General features: G+C 42.5%; 1 protein-coding gene across 2 annotated transcripts in view; it reads left to right on the top strand.

The window, feature by feature from the left end:
• The first annotated feature begins 1,538 nt into the window (after positions 1-1,538).
• The window catches only part of LOC121569692 (PH and SEC7 domain-containing protein 1), a 61,207-nt gene continuing 50,372 nt past the window's right edge, over positions 1,539-12,373 (top strand). The window contains exon 1 of one of the 2 annotated variants that reach the window (XM_041880842.2): positions 1,539-1,720. The gene's annotated coding sequence lies outside the window, so the exon portion shown is untranslated. Of the gene's footprint in view, positions 1,721-10,753; positions 10,951-12,373 lie in introns of those variants that run through there. The other variant, XM_041880847.2, reaches the window with a different exon arrangement.

Here is a 12,373-nt window from a genome sequence, read left to right as displayed (position 1 = left end):
CCGAGGCCAGGTCGAAATGGAACAACCCTCCAGTGTACACAAGTCATATCCAATCTAACAAACTCCGAAGCGATAAGAAAACACTCACCATTTTTGTTTTGTTTTTTCCCACGCTTCAGAGTGAGTCAGCCCGGCGATTGACTGAGGCAAGGAAGAGACGCAAACCCAGCCCCACGTTGGGCGCCATTATGTCGTATATGATGAATGGTGGCAATTATTGCCGTCAACAAAGAGTCCGCTATGCTGCATCGTGTTCAAAGCTTTTATTAAAATCACGAGATTTACAGCATAGGTACAGACCCGCGGTGTCCGGAGAACGGCTCCCCGATTGCCATGGCCGTTCTGTCCGTTATTGTCTAAACCCTTCTTATATAGACAATGCCAAAATAAGGGTTACCCCCTCTTCTGGCCAATCACCAGTCTCCCCTCGGGCGTCACCCTCCAAGCGGCACATTTCAAATAACATCATAAAACATCCCCCCTTCTTGCACTAAATGAAACAACATTCCATTTCTTCATGAAAAACATTTAACACAGACATAATCCAATACACTACACAGTCATGCGTGCATAATTTTTTTTGTGTATGGGTGGTCCCGGGGATCGAACCCACTACCTTGGCGTTACAAGCGCCGTGCTCTACCAGCTGAGCTACAGAGGACCACAGGGACCACAGGGATAATGGTCTGGAGCTGTTTTTCATGGTTCGGGCTATGCCCCTTAGTTCCAGTGAAGGGAAATCTTAACGCTACAGCATACAATGACATTCGAGACGATTCTGTGCTTCCAACTTTGTGACAACAGTTTGGGGAAGGTCCTTTCCTGTTTCAGAATGGTAATGCCCCCCGTGCACAAAGCGAGGTCCATACAGAAATGGTTTGTTGAGATCAGTGTGGAAGAACTTGACTGGCCTGCACAGAGCCCTGACCTCAACCCCATCGAACACCTTTGGGATGAATTGGAACGCTGACTGCGAGCCAGGCCTAATCGCCCAACATCAGTGCCTGACCTCACTAATGCTCTTGTGGCTGAATGGAGGCAAGTCCCGCAGCAATGTTCCAACAGTGGAAAGCCTTCCCAGAAGTGTGGAGGCTGTTATAGCAGCAAAGGGGGGACCAACTCCATATTTAATGCCCATGATTTAGGAATGAGATGTTTGACGAGCAGCTGTCCACATACGTTTGATCATGTAGTGTATATGGCTGAAAGAGACAGGGCATGTACAGTAAGTTGCTAGGTAAAGAGATAGCCGCCTAATATCCATTATTTCCTATAATAGTTGACCTACTATGCTATTTTTGAAATAAGTTAGCCTAGTAGTAGTAAGCCGTGAGTGCTATCTGGTCTGTCTGTTAGATAGGCTAATACAGATTCAAGTCCGTTTTTAGTGCAAGTTGCATTGTTAACACTCCTTCGAGGAGGCGTAAATAGCACGCGCTCTGTGAGAGAGGAGCTGTTGATGCTCGCGCTAGGAGGGTGCGCGTGTGTGAGCGGCGCGCATGGCGTGCTCCTCTTCAGGAGTAGAGGTGTGTCAGAGGAGCTGTCCGTTTCAGAACGATTTAGCTATGAATGGAAAGCTGTTTTTCAACCAAGGTTACTACGTCAACCTACTCAATGCAGAAAAAGGGGATAACCAGCAGCGAATGAAAACACGCCTACTCCGTGGCTCTATCGGGATTCTGCTATATCTTATATAATTAGCATTCATGTAATGGCAGGGGTAAGTGACTATCTTTCTTCATGAACCGTGACAAGCTTGCAGTGTGGCTTGTTATTGTAGGCTAGCAATGCTACTCTTCATTAATTAATGAAAAGATCTCTCCAGGAATTGTTCCAGCTATAATAGCCTATTGTTTTCTGTTTTAAGATAGCTCTTGTGTTGAAGCCTATCATTTCCATCTGCGCCCAATGCTCCAGTTCACCCAACAACATCACTTTACAGTTCTGTCGCAGAACAGTTGCCATAGGGCAGATGCTAGTTGTTTGGGACAGATTTTAAGGTGCATAGCTCACCTGTAAACTATTGATATGACAGTATTCCCCATTGCAGACCTACAGTATCTTAAAATCTGACATAGGCCTAACTCCATTCAAAACTTTTCAGTGGTCTGTTATTTTTGTTGCTCAAGCCATTGGCAATGCAGATTTATGTTTGGATAATCAAACACCTCATCCCTACTGAAGTATTATTTCACTAAAGGCATTCAACAACCATAGGGAATTACAAGACTGAACATAGCAATCTTCCTTTGTGTCAGAGATGTCCACCAGACATTCATGTGCAATTATTCTGCCATGTCAAACTGTTGCCCCTAACTGGTAACCTGTGTTGCGACCTGGTATCATTGCTGTTCACAAACCACAAAAAAGATTATTTCAATATCGATGTGTCTGACAAGCCTTTTGAAGTTCAGAGGCAGTAGGCCTATTCCATTTCCTCCAGCCTATCGGATGACAGTTTTTCTATAAACTGCACTTCACTGACTTCAGTCCCCTGGCCCAGTTGCTACTCAGTCAGCAAGGCTGTTGTATGATACTTCTGGGTCTCTCTCTCTCTCTCTTACACACACAAACACACTTTTTTCTCTCTCACTCTCACACACTCTGTCCTTCCTTGTACTGTACATCTCAAATCAAATCAAATTGTATTTGTCACATGCGCCGAATACAACAGGTGTAGACCTTACCGTGAAATGCTTATTTACAAGCCCTTAACCAACAACCAACATCTCACCTCATCAATTCCACCCTCTTTCTCCTCTGATGCTCTGTCTCCAGTGAGTCCACATCTCCTTCATCCACATCTCCGTCCACCCCCCACTGTGTGGCCATAATGATTTATGCAGCTGTTGCCTGGCTGATAAGAGCAGTGTGCATGCCTGATAGATAGATACAGGAGCCTATGACACAGTTTTAATGCTGATGATATTTCAGCAGTCCTTATAGGCCCATAACCTGTATGTTACCCTGTTATTGCTTCATTATAGTGTGTGTTGTAGGAACCACATTTCTGCTGAAATCCTAGAAGACCTGTATAATATTCCCTGGAGGAATCAGAATTATATTGTCACCTGGAGGTGACAGACTGAATGTATTCTAAAAATGCCCCCGTTCCCCCTCTTAGAAATTCCCTTCTCCCAATGTCCCACCCACTGGGCACACACTGGTTGAGTCAATGGTGTTTTAAACATAATTTGTCAATGTATTGTGACGTGGAATCAACCAGTACTGTTTTTGAGATTAGGGTAAAACTTCAACTTAAATACATTGACTTAACCTGATTAACAGGTTGTTATATCAATCTAATTTCAACATAATCATCAGAACTATGTATACGTTGAAATTGCATTGAAAATTCCATATATATATATATATATATATATACATTTTTTTCTTCATCCTATATGTTTTGTACTGAGTGTAGAAAACATTTGGAACAACTGCTCTTTCCATGACAGACTGACTAGGTGAATCCAGGTGAAAGCTACAGTATGATCCCTTATTGATGTCACCTGTTAAATCCACTTCAATCAGTGTAGATGAAGGGGAGGAGACAGGTTAAAGAAGGCTTTTTAAGCCTTGAGACAATTGAGACATGGATTGTCTATGTGTGTCATTCAGAGGGTGAATGGGCGAGACAAAATATTTAAATGCCTTTGAGCGGGGTATGGTAGTAGGTGCCAGGCGCACCGGTTTGAGTGCGCCAACCCCGCTGGGTTTTTCACACTCAAGAGTTTCCCTTGTGTATCAAGAATGTCCACCACCCAAAGGACATCCAGCCAACTTGACACAACTGTGGGAAGCATTGGAGTCAACATGGGCCAGTATCCCTGTGGAAAGCTTTCGACACCTTGTAGAGTCCATGCCCTGATGAATTCAGGCTGTTCTGAGGGCAAAAGGGGGTCCAACTCAATAATGTTATGGACACTCAGTGATTGGGTAGTTGAAATTATGTTGAATTTTAGATTTGATTCGATATATTTTATTTGACCTTGTTTCAATGTTGATAGGAAAATGGTTTGAATCAGCATCATTGTTTCAATGTCATGCTATCAACCTAGCCTAGGCAGCCGATAGTGGCCGCTATCGCTTGGCTGAACGCGGTGTGCAACATCCTAAATTGTCAGAAAATCAGAAAATGGTGGTGGAAAGTTGTGTTTTATTAAGACAGCACACACATTTTTGCCTTTGGAACCTGAGTGGAGGATGCTTTATGTACGAGCCGGACCACAGGGGACATGACTGTATTACCATGAATGCACATCAATCCTAGACTATAGTGCTGATCTAGCGGCCACTATCGGCTGCCTAGGCTACCATCAACCTAAAGAAAATGTGAAGCCACAGTCCAATGATTTGTGCCTGAACAGTGACTCCTACTAGTATATGATATGCACTTCAGTTAGAACTCTTTTATATGAAGGATGATTGGTTGATTTAAAATGTAATCTACAAGTTAATAATATGTTGGATTCACGTCTCTATCTCTTTTACCTTTGGATATTGTATTTTATTTATGTTATTCACAATATACAGTGTATATAATATCCAAGCAGATATACATCTCCTTTAAATGTTAATATTTGGTTGCCTTCAAAATTCAATGTCCAGTTGGTCTACACATTTTTTACAATGCTGATTGAAATTAGATGAAAACAGGACTGGTTGATGACTTTTTTCAAATCCAAGGTATTTTTCACATTGATTCCACGTCACAATATGTTGACAAATTACGTGAAAACAACATTGATTCAAACAGTGTGTGCCCAGTGGGTGGGGCCATGGGCATTTTTTTAATACATTCAGTCTGTCACCTCCAGGTGACAATAGAATCCTGATTCCTCCAGGGAATATTATACAGTTCTTGAACGTTGATTCAACCAGTGTGTGCCCAGTAGTCAGGGTCCCCACTGCAGCCTGACTTGGCACTGCATCTCCTCAGAGAATAGATTGCTCCAATAACAGAGGTAGTGCATTGCGCCATTCTCCAGTCCAGATTGATCTGACTGTGTAAGGCACTTGGTTAAGCATATGAGCCATCGATCTGTCTGCCAGTGCATAAAGTGGGATTTCAGGGCCATAAAACATTCTGATGCGCTATAGCTGGACTGAAGTCAATGCAGGGGCATTCTGTGGTTAATGTTTTCATTCACAGGCTGTGATGTTTTTCTTAGAATCTAAGCTATGATGATGGAGCTTTTAAACTGTCCTCAGATGAAATGGCTCACTCTGCATGGTCAGTGGACGTGACTGTAATTCCGTGTAGGGTGATAACGTGGGGAAGTCAACCTGAGCATCCACAAATCAAGTTTGTCATTTCCAAATGAAACCACGTTCATAATTATCCTTAAGGTGTATATCAGCCACCTCCAAGCCTGTTCCTGGAGAGCTACCGTTCCTGTAGGTTTTCACTCCAACCCTGTTCCTGGAGAGCTACCATTCCTGTAGGTTTTCACTCCAACCCTGTTCCTGGAGAGCTACCGTTCCTGTAGGTTTTCACTCCAACCCTGTTCCTGGAGAGCTACCGTTCCTGTAGGTTTTCACTCCAACCCTGTTCCTGGAGAGCTACAGTTCCTGTAGGTTTTCACTCCAACCCTGTTCCTGGAGAGCTACCGTTCCTGTAGGTTTTCACTCCAACCCTGTTCCTGGAGAGCTACCGTTCCTGTAGGTTTTCACTCCAACCCTGTTCCTGGAGAGCTACCGTTCCTGTAGGTTTTCACTCCAACCCTGTTCCTGGAGAGCTACCGTTCCTGTAGGTTTTCACTCCAACCCTGTTCCTGGAGAGCTACCGTTCCTGTAGGTTTTCACTCCAACCCTGTTCCTGGAGAGCTACCGTTCCTGTAGGTTTTCACTCCAACCCTGTTCCTGGAGAGCTACCGTTCCTGTAGGTTTCACTCCAACCCTGTTCCTGGAGAGCTACCGTTCCTGTAGGTTTTCACTCCAACCCTGTTCCTGGAGAGCTACCGTTCCTGTAGGTTTTCACTCCAACCCTAATCTAGCGCACTTGATTCTAATGATTAGCTGGTTGATAAGCTGAATCAGGTTATATACAACTTGGGTTGGAGCGAAAACTGACAGGAGGGTAGCTCTCCAGGAACAGGGTTGGAGAACCCTGGTCTATATGCTGGAGTTCAGGCTTTATTTAAAAAGTTTAAGTAGGAAATTGCATGAATTTTGACCATTACAGACAATGTGTCCAAGTCTGAAAAAAAGCTTTTCAGTCAGTCATATCTTATGGCTTTTAAAAAGGTGTCACAGAGCTTGTTTTTCCATTCACAGCTTTCCCCAGTATTAGTTATGAAGATGAGCTGTTAATGAAGCAATACAGACCAAATCCAAGTGTCTACAGACCAAATTCAATGGAGGTAAATGGGACATACAATGTGACATCCGTAAAGTTTTTTAGGAAAGGTTTTTGTAAAACATGCACCTTACATCGGATCATCATGCAACTTTTTCTGTAAAGCTAACTTACGTCAAGGTTTTGTATGGTCTATAATTGGATTCTCTCTTTTCATTATCAGTCTCCTTTTCCAGTGTTATGATATCCGTAATCCATAGTGGTTGTGGATGTGATGGGTATTGATGCATCATATCTTAGCTTCAGAATGTTGTGCATTCACCACATTGTGTGTGCTTGTTCTGAGATGTATTCTTCAGACGTTTAATGAAGCAATTGTTGATATGTTGAAAATTATGTGTTCTTGCTAATATTCTCTTGGAAAATATGTTGAAATCCATTTCTCATACATGACAGTACTATTCTTTAGATAGAAAGATGAGAACAGGCCTAGTATTTTTCAAATGAAAGCCCCGCAAAATATACTGACTTCATCCAGTGTCCAGAAAAGTGGATTTGCAGTATACATTTACATTTTAGTCATTTAGCAGACGTTGTTATCCAGAGTGACTTACAGGTAGTGCATTCATCTTAAGATAGCTTGGTAGGACAACCACATATCTCAGTCATAATAAGTAAATTTTTCCACAATAAAGTAGCTAGTAGCTAGCAAAGGCAGTGCTAGTAAGGGGATACAAGTCAAGTGCGAGTTTTAGTTCACAATTTGGGTGGGGGGGAGGGTGCTGTCTGTCTATCTATCTCTTATATTTGATATACAGGACCAGTCAAAAGTTTTGACACACCTACTCATTCAAGGGTTTTTCTTAATTTTTACTATTTTCTACATTGTAGAATAATAGTGAAGACATCATAACTATGAAACAACACATATGGAATCATGTAGTAACCAAAAAAGTGTTAAACAAGTCAAAATATATTTTATATTTGAGATTCTTTAAAGTAGCCACCCTTTGCCTTGATGACAGCTTTGCACACTCTTGGCATTCTCTCAACCAGCTTAACCTGGAATGCTTTTCCAACAGTCTTGAAGGAGTTCCCACATATGCTGAGCACTTGTTGGCTGCCTTTCCTTCACTCTGCGGTCCAACTCAGCCCAAACCATCTCAATTGGGTTGAGTTTGGGTGATTGTGGAGGCCAGATCATCTGATGCAGCACTCCATCACTCTCCTTCTTGGTCAAATAGCTCTTACACAGCCTGGAGGTGTGTTGGGTCATTGTCCTGTTGAAAAACAAATTATAGTCCCACTAAGCGCAAACCAGATGGGATGGTGTATCGCTGCAGAATGCTGTGGTAGCCATGCTGGTTAAGTGTGCCTTGAATTCTAAATAAATCACCAACAGTGTCACCAGCAAAGCACCCCCACACCATCATACCTCCTCCTCCATGCTTCACGGTGGGAACCACACATGCGGAGATCATCTGTTCACCTACTCTGCATCTCACAAAGACACAGCGGTTGGAACCAAAAATCTCAAATTTGTACTCATCAGACCAAAGGACAGATTTCCACTGGTCTAACGTCCATTGCTTGTGTTTCTTGGCCCAAGCAAGTCTCTTCTTCTACACCTGTTTTTTTACGAATCAGATGACGAATAACATTTGATTTGATTTGAACGGGTGGAATCCTATTAGGCTGTTTTTTTTCTGTACTCTGCCTAACTGCCCTGCTTATCAGGGTGTGTGGGGTGTGCTCCATCGTGTGTAGGTGAACAGATGATCACCACATGTGTGGTTCCCACCGTGAAGCATGGAGGAGGAGGTATGATGGTGTGGGGGTGCTTTGCTGGTGACACTGTTGGTGATTTATTTAGAATTCAAGGCACACTTAACCAGCATGGCTACCACAGCATTCTGCAGCGATACACCATCCCATCTGGTTTGCGCTTAGTGAGACTATAATTTGTTTTTCAACAGGACAATGACCCAACACACCTCCAGGCTGTGTAAGAGCTATTTGACCAAGAAGGAGAGTGATGGAGTGCTGCATCAGATGATCTGGCCTCCACAATCACCCAAACTCAACCCAACTGAGATGGTTTGGGCTGAGTTGGACCGCAGAGTGAAGGAAAGGCAGCCAACAAGTGCTCAGCATATGTGGGAACTCCTTCAAGACTGTTGGAAAAGCATTCCAGGTTAAGCTGGTTGAGAGAATGCCAAGAGTGTGCAAAGCTGTCATCAAGGCAAAGGGTGGCTACTTTAAAGAATCTAAAATATAAAATATATTTTGATTTGTTGAACACTTTTTTGGTTACTACATGATTCCATATGTGTTATTTCATAGTTTTGATGTCTTCACTATTATTCTACAATGTAGAAAATAGTCTAAATAAAGAAAAACCCTGGAATGAGTAGGTGTGTCTAAACTTTTGACTGGAGAAAAAAATTACCTATTAGGGTGTGGTGCCTTGCCTTGTATACTATTCAGACTACCTGTAATGATGCAATCCTAAAGTACTATGCCTTTTGCTGACATTTTAAAAACATCCCAAATGACAACAAATCTGTTATATTGGATTTTGACCAAGACACCTTTAAGATTTGAATGTCTATTTCAGACTCTGTAACGTCCATAACTGAGGGTGTAACATCCATAACGGTAGTTTTTTCTCTTAAGTAATCATTGAAATTTTAAAAAATTTTAATTTATTTTTGTCATTTAGCAGACGCTCTTATCCAGAGCGACTTACATGAGCAATTAGGGTTAAGTGCCTTGCTTAAGGGCACATCGACAGATTTTTCACCTAGTCGGCTCAGGGATTAGAACCAGCGACCTTTCGGTTACTGGCACAACGCTCTTACCCACTAAGCTATCTGCCGCATGACAATGACAATCTGATGACAATCAGATTTTTTGAAAATGACAATCATTTAAAAAAAATAGTTTTTGTGTTCAGCCAAACCTTTCCTTTGAAATGCCTATTCATGTTTTGACCTAAGACTTACAAACTCAAAGACTTATGCTAATATATTCAGTCTCCCCAAAAAGCTTGTCCATTTCATGTAACATCCATAACGCATCTTATTTGCATTATGTCTCCAACATGCCAATATTTAGAAGTCCGCTTTTTGGGGTATACACTCCCCCGAAGGGGGACTATAGACACACTCATCAAACGTTTAATTAAAAAAATTGTGTAAATTATGTGAGACATTAAAGTTTTGATTTTGCATGCAAATGTAATGTCCATAACGCTGGACCCTTAACAATTGACTGTTGGTGATAAGCATCTTGGTGAGTAAGGGGTTGATTGTTCCATTCTGTATATTGAATTGATCTGCTTATATGCTCAGCTGCTGTTGGGTCAAAAGATTAGGAAATAGCTACATACAATTGACTTTAGGGTCAGTCTTGTGACATTAAATTGAATCTGTCTCACGTGAATCTGTCTCAGTTTATAGGCTCCATTGTTTTGAAATCGGACATTGTGTTTGGGTCTGAGGAGACTCTGAATCCCACTTGGTGTCAGCCAAGTGAAGTCAAACCAGTCACACGTTAACTTCAGCGAAGCCACAGCACCATTTATAGCTTCTAAAGATCACCATTTGTAAAGCTTGTTTTCCGAGTCTGGATTTTGGATTTTGCGTTGTCGGGGTAAGCTCTCTGTCTGGAAAGCCAAATCCCAGAGAGGAAATGCAGACACAGACCTTTCCCCTCGTTCTTGTCTGGAAGGATCGGACACCAGCCAGGAGAAGATTGACTGCAGCCAAGCCACAGAAAATAGAGAGTGGGGCAGGGTGGCAGGGTGGGAGGGGTAGGACTGGCACAATACAGTGGGGTGCCATTTATTAAGTTGTCACTTCCATGTGGCAGCGAGAGGATAATAACTTACATGGTCTCTGCTCTGCTATTTATCTGTCATCAAACGTGATTGACAGAATGTATTACATACAATTCCCAAGTCCAGAACCTTCTAGTGAGGTAGAGTAGAGACATGCTACAGCCAGCCAATCAGTGTTGATACCTAGAGAGAGTGCTAGTAGGATTATCAGAGGGATAGAAAAACAGACTTTCTGTCCAAGGGTGAGCGTGTGAAGCTGACGCCCCGGATTTGTCTATCTTTGTAGTTCCTCAGAGGATCACAACTTTTACCCCGGCCTCTACGACTCAAATTAGCCCCCTGTCTCTTTATCCTGGCGTGCCAGTCCTGTCTGACCTTGTTACCTTCACACGAACTATAAGCTGCACTGTCCTCCACCATCTGTTAGTGCTAAACATACTACTTTACACCACTAGCCATTGGGCCGGTAAGACAGCACTGGATCAAGGGATCTGATTGGTCGAGAACTCTTCCTGGAGGGAGGGACACAGCACCATGAGTGGCAGGAGGTGGAAGACAGAGCTCTATTGGACTTAGGGAGTCTAGAGGAGGAGGAAGAAGAGGGAGGGAGGAGCACACACTGAGGAGTGTGGAAGGCGTAAATCCAGTATGGATGAGCTGGCAAAGCGGACAGCCACTGTGAGTTTAGAGGTGGTGAAGAGGAGAAAGGGAGATGAAAGAGAGAGGGAGGAAGAAGGAAGGAAGGAGGCAGTCCCAGCCTGTGTTGCTGCCACTCAGGGGATGCTGTTAGCAAGATGAGGAGTCTGAGGTAAAGGAGTTCTGTGTTATAGTAGGACTGTGTGTACAGTGTGTGTGCCTGTGGATTGAACAAATCAAATCAAATTATTCATCACATGCTTTGTAAACAACTGGTGTAGACTAACAGGGAAATGCTTACTTACTTTTAGTCTACACCTGTTGTTTACGAAGCAGGTGACAAATAACATTTGATTTGATTTGAACGGGGTGGGGTGGGGGGGGGGTGGAATCCTATTAGGCAGAGTACAGAAAAAAACGGCCTAACTGCCCTTCTTATCAGGGTGTGTGGGGTGTGCTCCATTGTGTGTGTGTGTGTGTGTGTGTGTGTGTGTGTGTGTGTATGAGAGATAATGTGTGAGAGAGAAAGAAGGAAGGGTGGGGTGGGGGACACATGTTGATCCTTGAGTGTGTTTTTATGAGGTTGTACTCTACTCTGTGTGCCTTCTTCAACAACCAGTTCAACATGTGACTGTGTGATGTTATTAATATGAAGGTCTATTGGCCTCCTTGTTTTAGAAATACTTTGATATGTCAATGGTTTTTTAATTGACAGATGTGTTTTTAAATTCTATACATAGTTGCTAGTCTGTGGAAAACAAAAAAACACAGACATGATTTTTGAGGCGTTATGATTTAGGAGCAAGCGTTTTTATAATAAAATCTCCCTAATTATCTTCCATCTGGTCATCGGGAGATTGATATGCGTGATAATTGGGGTTTGAATTGGATGAAAGGAAATGGATCTGACATTTTAAAAGGCTATAAAATAAAAATGATAGTTATGTCTCATGGTTGTAATAGTCTCCAGCAGTATGGTTGATGTCCTCAGTCAGGGCAAAATCTAGATAGATAACTTTAGAAAAACTGGGCCCTGGATTTATTCCACTTCACACAGGCCCAACTAACTAAACTATTTATACAGCCTTTCCACCATTGTTCACGTCCGACTCCTGCCAGACTACTTTGTATTCAGTGACGTAAGCGCGGGTCCCCGTCTCAAGAACAGTTAGTTAACCTTGTTGTCTAATTCGATACAGAAATAACCAAACTATAGATTTAGTATATCTAAGTAGTCTTCATTTTTACATGCATAAGGACATCAAAACGTTTTCTGGCAAGCCAGCCAGAAGTTATTTGGACTAAATTCTTTTGACTCATTTTTCCCCCTGTTGTTTTGTGTTTTTTGTAAAACTCAGTCACCCAGCAGTTCTATTACACAAGTAGGTGTCCAGTTCAGGTTGTTGTCAGTTACCTTGGCATTCACATATTGTGTTACAACTTGTCTTGTGACTCGACTCTTCATTGCCTCTCCATGTGTTCTGTAGTTAACACAAAACCTTACTATTCTTGACCAGTGTGTAGGGATAGCTGAGGTGAACTACTGTATGTGTTGTGGTCTCAAACAGCAATGTTGTACAGTGGGTATCATAAGT

The sequence above is a fragment of the Coregonus clupeaformis genome, chromosome 1 (assembly GCF_020615455.1).
Source record: "Coregonus clupeaformis isolate EN_2021a chromosome 1, ASM2061545v1, whole genome shotgun sequence".
Classification (NCBI taxonomy): Eukaryota; Metazoa; Chordata; class Actinopteri; order Salmoniformes; family Salmonidae; genus Coregonus; species Coregonus clupeaformis.
The sequence above is the reverse complement of the archived record's forward strand: the minus strand, read 5'-3'. Positions and strand labels throughout refer to the sequence as shown.